Source organism: Coregonus lavaretus, assembly GCF_964263955.1.
Source record: "Coregonus lavaretus genome assembly, contig: HAP1_SCAFFOLD_5279, whole genome shotgun sequence".
In the NCBI taxonomy this organism is placed as follows: Eukaryota; Metazoa; Chordata; class Actinopteri; order Salmoniformes; family Salmonidae; genus Coregonus; species Coregonus lavaretus.
In genome coordinates, this window is record NW_028159281.1 from 1,470 (window position 1) to 12,246 (window position 10,777).

General features: G+C 45.6%; 1 pseudogene across 1 annotated transcript; it reads left to right on the plus strand.

Moving 5' to 3' along the window:
- The first annotated feature begins 5,222 nt into the window (after positions 1–5,222).
- On the plus strand, positions 5,223–7,035 carry LOC311123058 (X-ray repair cross-complementing protein 5-like; annotated as a pseudogene). Its single transcript has one exon. The product of its transcript is annotated as an X-ray repair cross-complementing protein 5-like (transcript).
- The last annotated feature ends 3,742 nt before the right edge of the window (positions 7,036–10,777 follow it).

Sequence of the window (10,777 nt, forward strand, 5' to 3'; positions counted from 1 at the left end):
TTGAAGAGGGTGGGGCTCAAGCTGCATCCCTGTCTCACCCCACGGCCCTGTGGAAAGAAATGTGTGTGCCCATTTTAACTGCACACTTTTTGTTTGTGTGCATAGATTTTATAATGTTGTATGTTTTTCCCCCAACACCGCTTTCCATCAATTTGTATAGCAGACCCTCATGCCAGACTGAGTCAAAAGCTTTTTTGAAATCAATAAGGCATGAGAAGACTTTGCCTTTGTTTTGGTTTTTGTTTGTCAATGAGGGTGTGCAGGGTGAATACGTGTTCTGTCGTATGGTAATTTGGTAAAAGACCAATTTGACATTTGCACAGTACATTGTTTTCGCTGAGGAAATGTACGAGTCTGCTGTTAATGATAATGCAGAGGATTTTCCCAAGGTTGCTGTTGACACATATCCCACGGTAGTTATTGGGGTCACATTTGTCTCCACTTTTGTGGATTGGGGTGATCTGTCCTTGGTTCCAAATATTGGGGAAGATGCCAGAGCTGAGGATGATGTTAAGGAGTTTAAGTATAGCCAATTGAAATCTGTGGTCTGTATATTTTATCATTTCATTTAGGATACCATCAACACCACAGGCGTTTTGGGGTTGGAGGGTTTGGATTTTGTCCTGTAGTTCATTCAATGTAATTGGAGAATCCAGGTGGTTCTGGTAGTCTTTAATAGCTGATTCTAAGATTTGTAATTGATCATGTATATGTTTTTGCTGTTTGTTCTTTGTTATAGAGCCAAAAAGATTGGAGAAGTGGTTTATCCATAGATCTCCATTTTGGATAGATAACTCTTCGTGTTGTTGTTTGTTTAGTGTGTTCCAATTTTCCCAGAAGTGGTTAGATTCTATGGATTCTTCAAATACATTGAGCTGATTTCTGATGTGCTGTTCCTTCTATTTTCCGTAGTGTATTTATGTATTGTTTTAGTGATTCACCACAGTGAAGGCGTAGACTCTGGTTTTCTGGGTCTCTATGTTTTTGGTTGGATAGGTTTCTCAATTTCTTTCTTAGGTTTTTGCATTTTTCAACAAACCATTTTTCATTGTTTTTATTTTTTTATTTGATAGGGAAGTTGAAAGGTCAAATATACTGTTTAGGCTTTCTACTGCCAAGTTTACACCTTCACTATTACAGTGAAATGTTTTGTCCAGGTAGTTGTCTAAAAGAGATTGAATTTGTTGTTGCCTAATAGTTTTTTGGTAGGTTTTTACACTACTTTCCTTCCATCTGTAGCATTTCTTAATATTATTCAGTTCCTTTGGCTTTGATGCCTCATGATTGAGTATTGCTCTGTTCAGGTAGACTGTGATTTTGCTCTGATCTGATAGGGGTGTTAGTGGGCTGACTGTGAACGCTCTGAGAGACTCTGGGTTGAGGTCAGCGATAAAGTAATCTACAGTACTACTGCCAAGGGATGAGCTGTAGGTGTACCAACTGTAGGAGTCTCCTCGAAGCCTACCATTGACTATGTACAGACCCAGGGTGCAACAGAGCTGCAGGAGTTGTGAGCCATTTTTGTTGGTTGTTTTGTAATAGTTGTGTATAGGGGGGCATATTTGGGATTGAATGCTGTCACCTCCAGGTAGGTGTTTGTCCCCCTGTGTGCTGAGAGTGTCAGGTTCTTGTCCAGTTCTAGCATTGAGGTCACCACAGACTAGTGCATGTCCGTGAGCCTGTAAATGGTTGATCTCCCCCTCTAGGATGGAGAAGCTGTCATCGTTCAAGTATGGGGATTCTCTTGGGGGGATATTCAGTGCCTTGCAAAATTATTCATCCCCCTTGTAATTTTTCCTATTTTGTTGCATTACAACCTGTAATTTAATGGACATACAAAACAATTCTAAAAAATAAATAATGGAAAGGTGGTGCGTGCATATGTATTCACCCCCTTTGCTATGAAGCCCCTAAATAAGATCTGGTGCAACCAATTACCTTCAGAAGTCACATAATTAATTAAATAAAGTCCACCTGTGTGCAATCTAAGTGTTACAGGATCTGTCACATGATCTCAGTATATATACACCTGTTCTGAAAGGCCCCAGAGTCTCCAACACCACTAAGCAAGGGGCACCACCAAGCAAACGGCACCAAGAAGACCAAGGAGCTCTCCAAACAGGTCAGGGACAAAGTTGTGGAGAAGTACAGATCAGGGTTGGGTTATAAGGAAATATCTGACACTTTGAACATCCCACGGAGCACCATTAAATCCATTAGAAAAAATTGAAATAATATGGCACCACAACAAACCTGCCAAGAGAGGGCCGCCCACCAAAACTCACGGACCAGGCAAGGAGGGCATTAATCAGAGACGCAACAAAGAGACCAAAGATAACCCAGAAGGAGCTGCAAAGCTCCACAGCGAAGATTGGAGTATCTGTCCATAGGACCACTTTAAGCCATACACTCCACAGAGCTGGCCTTTATGGAAGAGTGGCCAGAAAAAAGCCATTGCTTAAAGAAAAAAATTAGAAAAACACGTTTGGTGTTCGCCAAAAGCCATGTGGGAGACTCCCCAAACATATGGAAGAAGGTACTCTGGTCAGATGAGACTAAAATTGAGCTTTTTGGCCATCAAGGAAAACGCTATGTCTGGCGCAAACCCAACACCTCTCATCACCCCGAGAACACCATCCCCACAGTGAAGCATGGTGGTGGCAGCATCATGCTGTGGGGATGTTTTTCATCGGCAGGGACTGGGAAACTGGTCAGAATTGAAGGAATGATGGATGGCGCTAAATACAGGGAAATTCTTGAGGGAAACCTGTTTCAGTCTTCCAGATATTTGAGACTGGGACGGAGGTTCACCTTCCAGCAGGACAATGACCCTAAGCGTACTGCTAAAGCAACACTTGAGTGGTTTAAGGGGAAATATTTAAGTGTCTTGGAATGGCCTAGTCAAAGCCCAGACCTCAATCCAATTGAGAATCTGTGGTATGACTTAAAGATTGCTGTACACCAGCGGAACCCATCCAACTTGAAGGAGCTGGAGCAGTTTTGCCTTGAAGAATGCGCAAAAACCCAGTGGCTAGACGTGCCAAGCTTATAGAGACATACCCCAAGAGACTTGCCGCTGTAATTGCTGCAAAAGGTGGCTCTACAAAGTATTGACTTTGGGGGGGGGGGGGTGAATAGTTATGCATGCTCAAGTTTTCTTCTTTGTTTCACATGAGAAAATATCTTCAAAGTGGTAGGCATGTTGTGTACATCAAATGATACAAACCCCCCCAAAATCAATTTTAATTCCAGGTTGTAAGGCAACAAAATAGGAAAAATGCAGCACACATGACGAGATTTTTCTCTTTTGAGATCAATTCCTTAATAATTTCTAGACAGATGTAAAATGTTCCTGTTTTGACTAATTTAATAGAGTGGGTTAGGTCTGCTCTATAACAAATTAGCATACCCCCTGAGTCTCTTCCCTGTTTCACACCTGGTAGTTTGGTTTATGGGACTACCAGTTCTCTGTAACCTAGAGGTCAACCATTGGGTCCGTCTCCACTATACATTGTTTATTGTAGGATGACAATGTCTGTATTTCCAATTTCTTTGATGAAGTCTGGTTTCCTGCTCTTTTGGCCAAAGGCAGATGACCTCAGACCTTGTATATACCAGGATGAGATAGTAAAAGCTTTGCGTTCCATAGTGTCTAGTGTTGTTTTCAAGGGGTTTAGGCCCGGACCATTACAGTAGGTGTGAGCAGAGCATGTTGAGCATCTGATACATACCTCTTAGGTGGCAGGATGTGGCTTGGGCAGGTGTAGTAGTGGGGGTTGGGCCTCTTGCTCTGCTCACGGCCTGGGCATATGTCCGGCTGTCATGTTGAGGTACTTGCTGCAGTGGCGGGGGTCATGGGGGGGGGGGGGCTATATAGGGTTTGGCCAGGGTTTGTTTGGGTGGGGCGTCTCAGCTGGTTGGGGTGTGGCTGGTGATGCCGTGGTCTGGTTGTAGGTCCTCTTGGCGTGGGTTCTCTCGGGATCTTTCTCCCTCCCTGTCTGTCTGTCTTTCTTTTGCTTTCTTGACTCCTCCCATCAATCTCCATACCTGTTGTATCTTCCCTCCCCCCACACACACACACATACTGTACTGTACAAAACAACAACATACACACCCATTCCCCAAGGTTAGTACCAGTGCAGTACCGTATACCTGTCAGTGTCCCACCCCTCCCCTTCCTCTCTATCTCCTCCTCTACACCCCTTTTCAATTAGAGAGTGAATGGGATGGGACATAGACAATACAGCTGCCTATTTCAGTTTGCTGAATAGCAGCCTATTTAATACTAGATGAGGGGTAGGGAATCTGCCAAGCTGGTAGATGTTATAGAAACATGTTCAGCTCTCTCTCAGCTCTCTCTTTTCTCTTGATGTTATAGAAACATGTTCATCTTGCTATATGTTTAATGAGCCTGTTTTTAGACATGCTGTATGTGAAGGTTTAATGCTTTTTTTCTGTTAGCAGCATTTTCTCACCTTAAAACAACACTTCCTCTCTTTCTATCTCTCCTTCTCTCTCGCTCTCTCGCTCCATCTTTCACTCTCTCTAAGATGCATAATGACAGTAGGATTTATTAAATGCATTAGGGTTAGTGTTAATGCATTAGTGAGGGCCAAATATTCTTGTAACCAGAACCCTTCCATTTCTTCCATTATAACAACACATTAACCCTTACTTCCTCGCTCACTTCTTCAGTGGCATGTATTCATGGATGCCAAAGGAAGCCAGCTTCCCCAAAAAATTAACCAAGAAAAAAATTACGTATATATATTTATCTTTCGTCTCTCTGTGTTTCATAATTTTCCTTCAATTCACAAGAGGCTGGATATATCTCACAGGAGAAAGCATCCGAGCGAGCGAAACAGAGCCCTTCTGTCTCTCTATGTGTACCTCATCCATCTGATGCTGTCTGGTTCAAACGGGTATGACATTGTTGCCGCCCGTAGCATTGAAGGTAAGGGAAGCCAGCGACCATCTGGCCTCTCTTGACAAAAAAAGTATAACAAATTTGACAATCAGCATTGAGCTAAACTGAGCAAGTAATGCGCATTCACGTCGCAACAGAGGACGCGATCAAACTATGTGACGCGACTATGGTCTGATATCAACACCTGCATCAAGACAGAACAAGGCTTGTAGCTGGCTATTTCCACCGAAACCACTTTTGTAACATCATACACTCGGCCATAAGGGCAAGACAAGTGCATGCCACAACGGCACAGTGGAACGACTGCCACCATGAGGATGCAGATGTGGACGGAGAGGAAGGGGATGAGTCTGGAGTGGACTGTAAGAGCACAGGGCGTGACAGCCTGGTGTTTCTGGTGGATGCTTCCAAGGAGATGTTCACCAAGGGGGGAGGATGGAGGATGGAGAGCCATGAGAACCATGCAGTGTATCCGCAGCGTCTACACCAGTAAGATCATCAGCACTGACAAGGACCTGGTGGCTCTAGTGTTCTACGGGACGGAACAGAGCAAGAACCCCAGGAACAGTTTCAAGCATGTCTATATCTACCATGACCTGGACTCACCTGGTGCCCGTCGGGTGCAGGACGTGGACGTCTAGAAGGGTGCCCAGGTGGCAGCGGAGACCATGGGCAGTGGGTATACCAACCTAGGTGAGGCCCTGTAGTGCTGCTCCAACCTCTACAGTGACATCAAGCTTCGGCTCTCCCACAAACGCCTCATGATCCTCACCTGCCGAGACATGCCACACGGGGGCGACAGCGAGCACGACCACCAGGCCCACACCAAGGCTAGCGACCTCAAAGAGACTGGTGTAGTGATAGACCTGATGCATCTGATGAAGCCAGGTGGGTTCGACATCTCGCTCTTCTTCTGCGACGTGGTGAGCCCCCCCCCCCCCAGGACGAGGCTGAGGTGGGCCTGCAGATGAAGCCTTGTGGGAAATTGGAGGACCTCCAGAAGAGGGTCAGAACCAAGGAGGAAGAAGAGATCGGTCGCAAGGTTGAATCTGTGTCTTGGGGAAGGGATGAACATGGCGGTGGGTGTGTACATCACGGCCCTACAGGCCAAGAAGCCTAACGCCATCAAGCTCTACAGAGACAACAACGAGCCCGTCTGCACTAAGACACGACTCTACCACCCACAGACGGGCAGCCTGCTGCTCCCCAGCGACACCAAGAAGGCTCAGGTGTATGCAGGCAGGCAGATAGTGATGGAGAAAGACGAGGTGGATGTGATAAAGACGTTTTCTGACCAGGGTCTGGAGCTGATTGGGTTCAAGCCCATGGAGCGTCTCAAACTGCACCACCACCTCAGATCGGCTGTCTTCATCTACCCAGAGGAGGAAATGGTCACAGTGAGTGCCTGTGTTTTCACAGCGTTGCTGCGCAGATGTAGTGAGAGGAACGTGTTCGCTCTGTGTAAATACACACAGATTCGTAACTCTCCCCCGTGCTTCTTAGCGCTGGTGCCCCAAAGAGAGGAGGTGGATGAGGGCCAGGCTCAGATTGCAGCTCCAGGCTTCCATGGCATATTCCTGCCCTACGCGGATGACATCCGTACCCTGGACACTCCTCAGCTCCCCACGGCCTCCGACGCCCAGGTGGACAAGATGAAGGAGATGGTACACAAGCTACGCTTCAAATACAGGAGTGATGCGTTTGAGAACCCAGTCCTCCAGCAACACTACAGGAACCTGGAAGCCTTGGCTTTAGATCTCATGGCCCCGGAGCACGTAGAGGACCACACCATGCCCAATGTGAATTTGATGGACCAGCGTCTTGGTTCCCTGGCTCAGGAGTTCAGAGATCTGGTGTACCCTGCAGACTACAACCCAGAGGGCAAGACTGCACCCAAACGCAAACCAGCTGAGGCGGCAGGCAGCGCAGAGAAGAAGCCCAAGGTGGAGATGTCTGAGGACGAGCTGAGGGGTCACATACAGAAAGGCACCCTGGGTAAGCTGACGGTGCCCGTGCTGAAGGACGCCTGTAAGCAGTTCGGGGTGAAGGTCACAGGGACCAAGAAACAGAAGCTAATAGACGCCCTGACTGCAAAGCTCACGAAATGAGACTTAGATGTCAAAATATGTTGACATCTACGCTGTCGATATTCTGGTCAGAGGCACTAGGAAGCAGGATTATTGGTCTGTCTTTGCTTTAGGCTTACATTTCAAGATTTCTAATCTGAGATATAACACAGTACTTCAAATGGGGAAAATATGCAATGTTTCTCATTTGCGTTGCTAGAATAAGAATATTACTTTTTGTTTCTTTACATATTTTTAAACTTTGAAATAAAAAATGAAGAGGAACAATTTATATAATTGTCTGTAATTGTCTGTAATTGTGTAGCTCAATTGGTAGAGCATGGCGTTTGCAACGCCAAGGTTGTGGGCGATTCCCACGGGGGGCCAGTATGAAAAAATATATGCACTCACTAACTGTAAGTTGCTCTGGATAAGAGCGTCTGCTAAATGACTAAAATGTAAATGTAAATGTGAATGGTCCTGGCGCACAAAAAAAAAGTGTCAAGGGAAGCCAGCTTGGATTTGGCGTCACTCCAATCAAATCCCATTGAGAGCATATGTCATTGACAGAAAAACTTGAATTGTTGCATCTCGTGTTGTTGTCCTCCAGTGGCTAGCCAGCCAGATTTCCTAAATTAGCCATGGACAGGGATTTGGACTTGTTTTACTTAATTCTCCGTGCTGGCCAATGATTATAACAGTGATTCTGATCCAACCATTAATTCATACATTGTTGTGCCCTTGGCCTGAGACGATGGAAGATCAATATGTCGCTAGATGTAGAAGGCTAATGTTAACTAGCTAACGTTGCCCATTAATGGAAGTTAGGCTAACGAGCAAGCATTTTAGCCAGGTAGCCTAGGATAACAAAAAATAAAAGTGTGTACTGTATGACAGAGTGATACACCGTTACGTCAACGTGTCTGTGTGCGTGTCTCTGTGCAGGAGTGTGTGTGTGTGTGTGTGGGGGGGGGGGGGGGGGGGGGGTCGTTTCGAGTGTAAGAGTGGAGAGAGAGAGAGAGAGAGAGAGAGAGAGAGAGAGAGAGAGAGAGAGAGAGAGAGAGAGAGAGAGAGAGAGAGAGAGAGAGAGAGAGAGAGAGAGAGAGAGAGAGAGAGAGAGAGAGAGAGAGAGACACCTGCCTGGGAGTGATTGAGTGTTTCATCTTCCTCATCTCCTCCCTTTCCTTCACCTTCCTCCCATTTCACCCCTCTAACTCCACCCCCTTGTTTCTGTAACCAATCAGGATGAGTCTTTGTGATGACAGATGAACAAACATCAAACATAGGCCAGCTGTGACAACAGATGAGTGTGGAAAAGAGGAGAGGAGGAGGGGAGATAGGAGAGACAGAGAGGAGAGGCAAAGGGGAGATAGAGGAGAGGAGGAGGGGAGAGAGAGGAGAGGCAAAGGGGAGAGAGAGGAGAGGAGGAGGGGAGAGAGGAGAGGAGGAGGGGAGAGAGGAGACTTTGAATATAAAGAAAGTGAAGTGGAACAGTCCATATTTTATGAGGAGGTGCTAAAAGATGTGGTTTTAGTTTAGACAGCACCCATCGATCAAACTTTAATGACGAGCTCTGATCCTGCCACTCACAGGCCTCACAGCCGAGAAAAGCACCAGCTTACCAGTGTGTGTGTGTGTGTGCCCCACTTCAATGTGTGTGTGTGTCTGTGTGTGTGTGTCCGACTTCAATGTGTGTGTGTGTCTGTGTGTGTGTGTCCGACTTCAATGTGTGTGTGTGTCTGTGTGTGTGTGTCCGACTTCAATGTGTGTGTGTGTGTCCGACTTCCCTTCTCCCTCACTTCAGATGGATCTGTTGACAAGACAGTGGTTAGAATATTCATTGCTGTTTCGCTACATTTGAGGTTCCATTTATCCTGCTATGGCCAGGTGTGTATGTGAGTGTTGTGTTACCTGTCTGTGTACGTATCAACAATATGAGTATACAGGGTCCAGAGAGGGTTCAGACCAGCGGCTGTGCTCTGAGTCAGACTGGCCAGTGGCTGTGCGCTGAGTCAGACTGGCCAGTGGCTGAGACAGAGCGAGAGTGAGGGGGAATTGGTTGCATGTGTTAGTGTACTAAAGAGAGAATGACATACGAGTCATGACAACAGGCATATGTTAGCTTCCTTGAAAAGCCATTACATTGTAAATTGTAATTGTAAGGGGGCTAGAGAGAGGAGAGAGAGGTGAGAGAGGGAGGGGACATGGGGTGGACTGGGGTAGAGAGAGAGAGGAAGAGAGAGGATAGTGAGAAAGAAAGGAGGGTTGCATGTGTTAGGGTACTAAAGAGAGAATGACATATGAGTCATGACAACAGGCATATGTTAGCTTCCTAGAAACCTCAACCAACCATACGTCAGGGAGAGAGTGGCATTACATGTGAAAATGCCCAGGGAGGAAAGAGACGGAGAGAATTAGGTTAAAACAGAAAGAAAGACGAGGCTAAATGAAATGTGACAGGTTGGGGACAGAGAGACAGAGAGAACGAGAGTAAGAAGAAACCGCTGTAACAGACAAATGATGAGTTAGAGGTTGGTTTGATCAGCTTTGATGCATTACAGTAGATCAAATGTCTAGTGGATGTCTTGTGTGCCTCTCCAACCCATATAGTTGCAGCCCAGAGTTATTCTTGGTCAGGTAGCGTCATCAGGAAAAACTCCTGGATTTACTTATGGTATACAGATGTAAGATCTTTAATTTGAGCCAGTTTGTTACAGCAGAAAAATAATGTTGCAGCAACAGGAAATGTGAATTATTATGTGGATTATAATTAATTGACATTTTTGTAGGGGTTGATTCAGTTCTCATTAAGGCAAATCAAGTTAGACATTTCAAAGAGGAAATTACAAACTTTGGACGCCTTTTTAAACCTAAAATATACTACAAGTTTGCATTCCCAGCAACAAAAGAGTGATCAAATTAAGATCCTACATATGTAAGTGCCAGACAGACAGTATATTTAGGCTGTGCATGCCACCGTTTTAGTCAAAATGTTCATAATTCCCTGCTCAGCCAGGTATTTAGTCTGAAAACGCCACCTATACTGTCGCATACAGTGCCTTCAGAAATTATTCACACTCCTCGACTTTTTCCACAAAACAGGCGCACTGGAAAATACAAGGCACACAGGAAAATACTCCCGTCGATACAAAATACACAAGCTCAATAACCTCCACAATAAACAATCACCCACACAGACAAGGAAGCAGAGGGAACCCCTCATAGCCTGGTTCCTCTCTAGGTTTCTTCCTAGGTTTTGCCTTTCTAGGGAGTTTTTCCTAGCCACCGTGCTTCTACACCTGCATTACTAGCTGTTTGGGGTTTTAGGCTGGGTTTCTGTACAGCACTTCGAGATATTAGCTGATGTAAGAAGGGCTATATAAAATAAAATTGATTGATTGATTGATTGATGGAACACTTATACAATGACTAATGAGGGAATAAGGACCAGGTGTGTGTGATTGAAGACAAGACAAATGGAGTGATGATAAATGGATCGGCAGTAGCTAGTAAGCCGGTGACGCCGAACGCCAAATCCTGCCCGAACAAGGAGGGGAGGCAGCCTCGGCGGAAGTCGTGACATTATCTGTAAGGTCCCTCAGTCGAGCAGTGAATTTCAAACACAGATTCAACCACAAAGACCAGGGAGGTTTTCCAATGCCTCGCAAAAATGGCAACTATTGGTTGATGGGTAGAAATGTTAAAAGCAGACATTGAATATCCCTTTGAGCATGGTGAAGTTATTACTCTTTGGACAGTGTATCAATACACTCAGTCACTACAA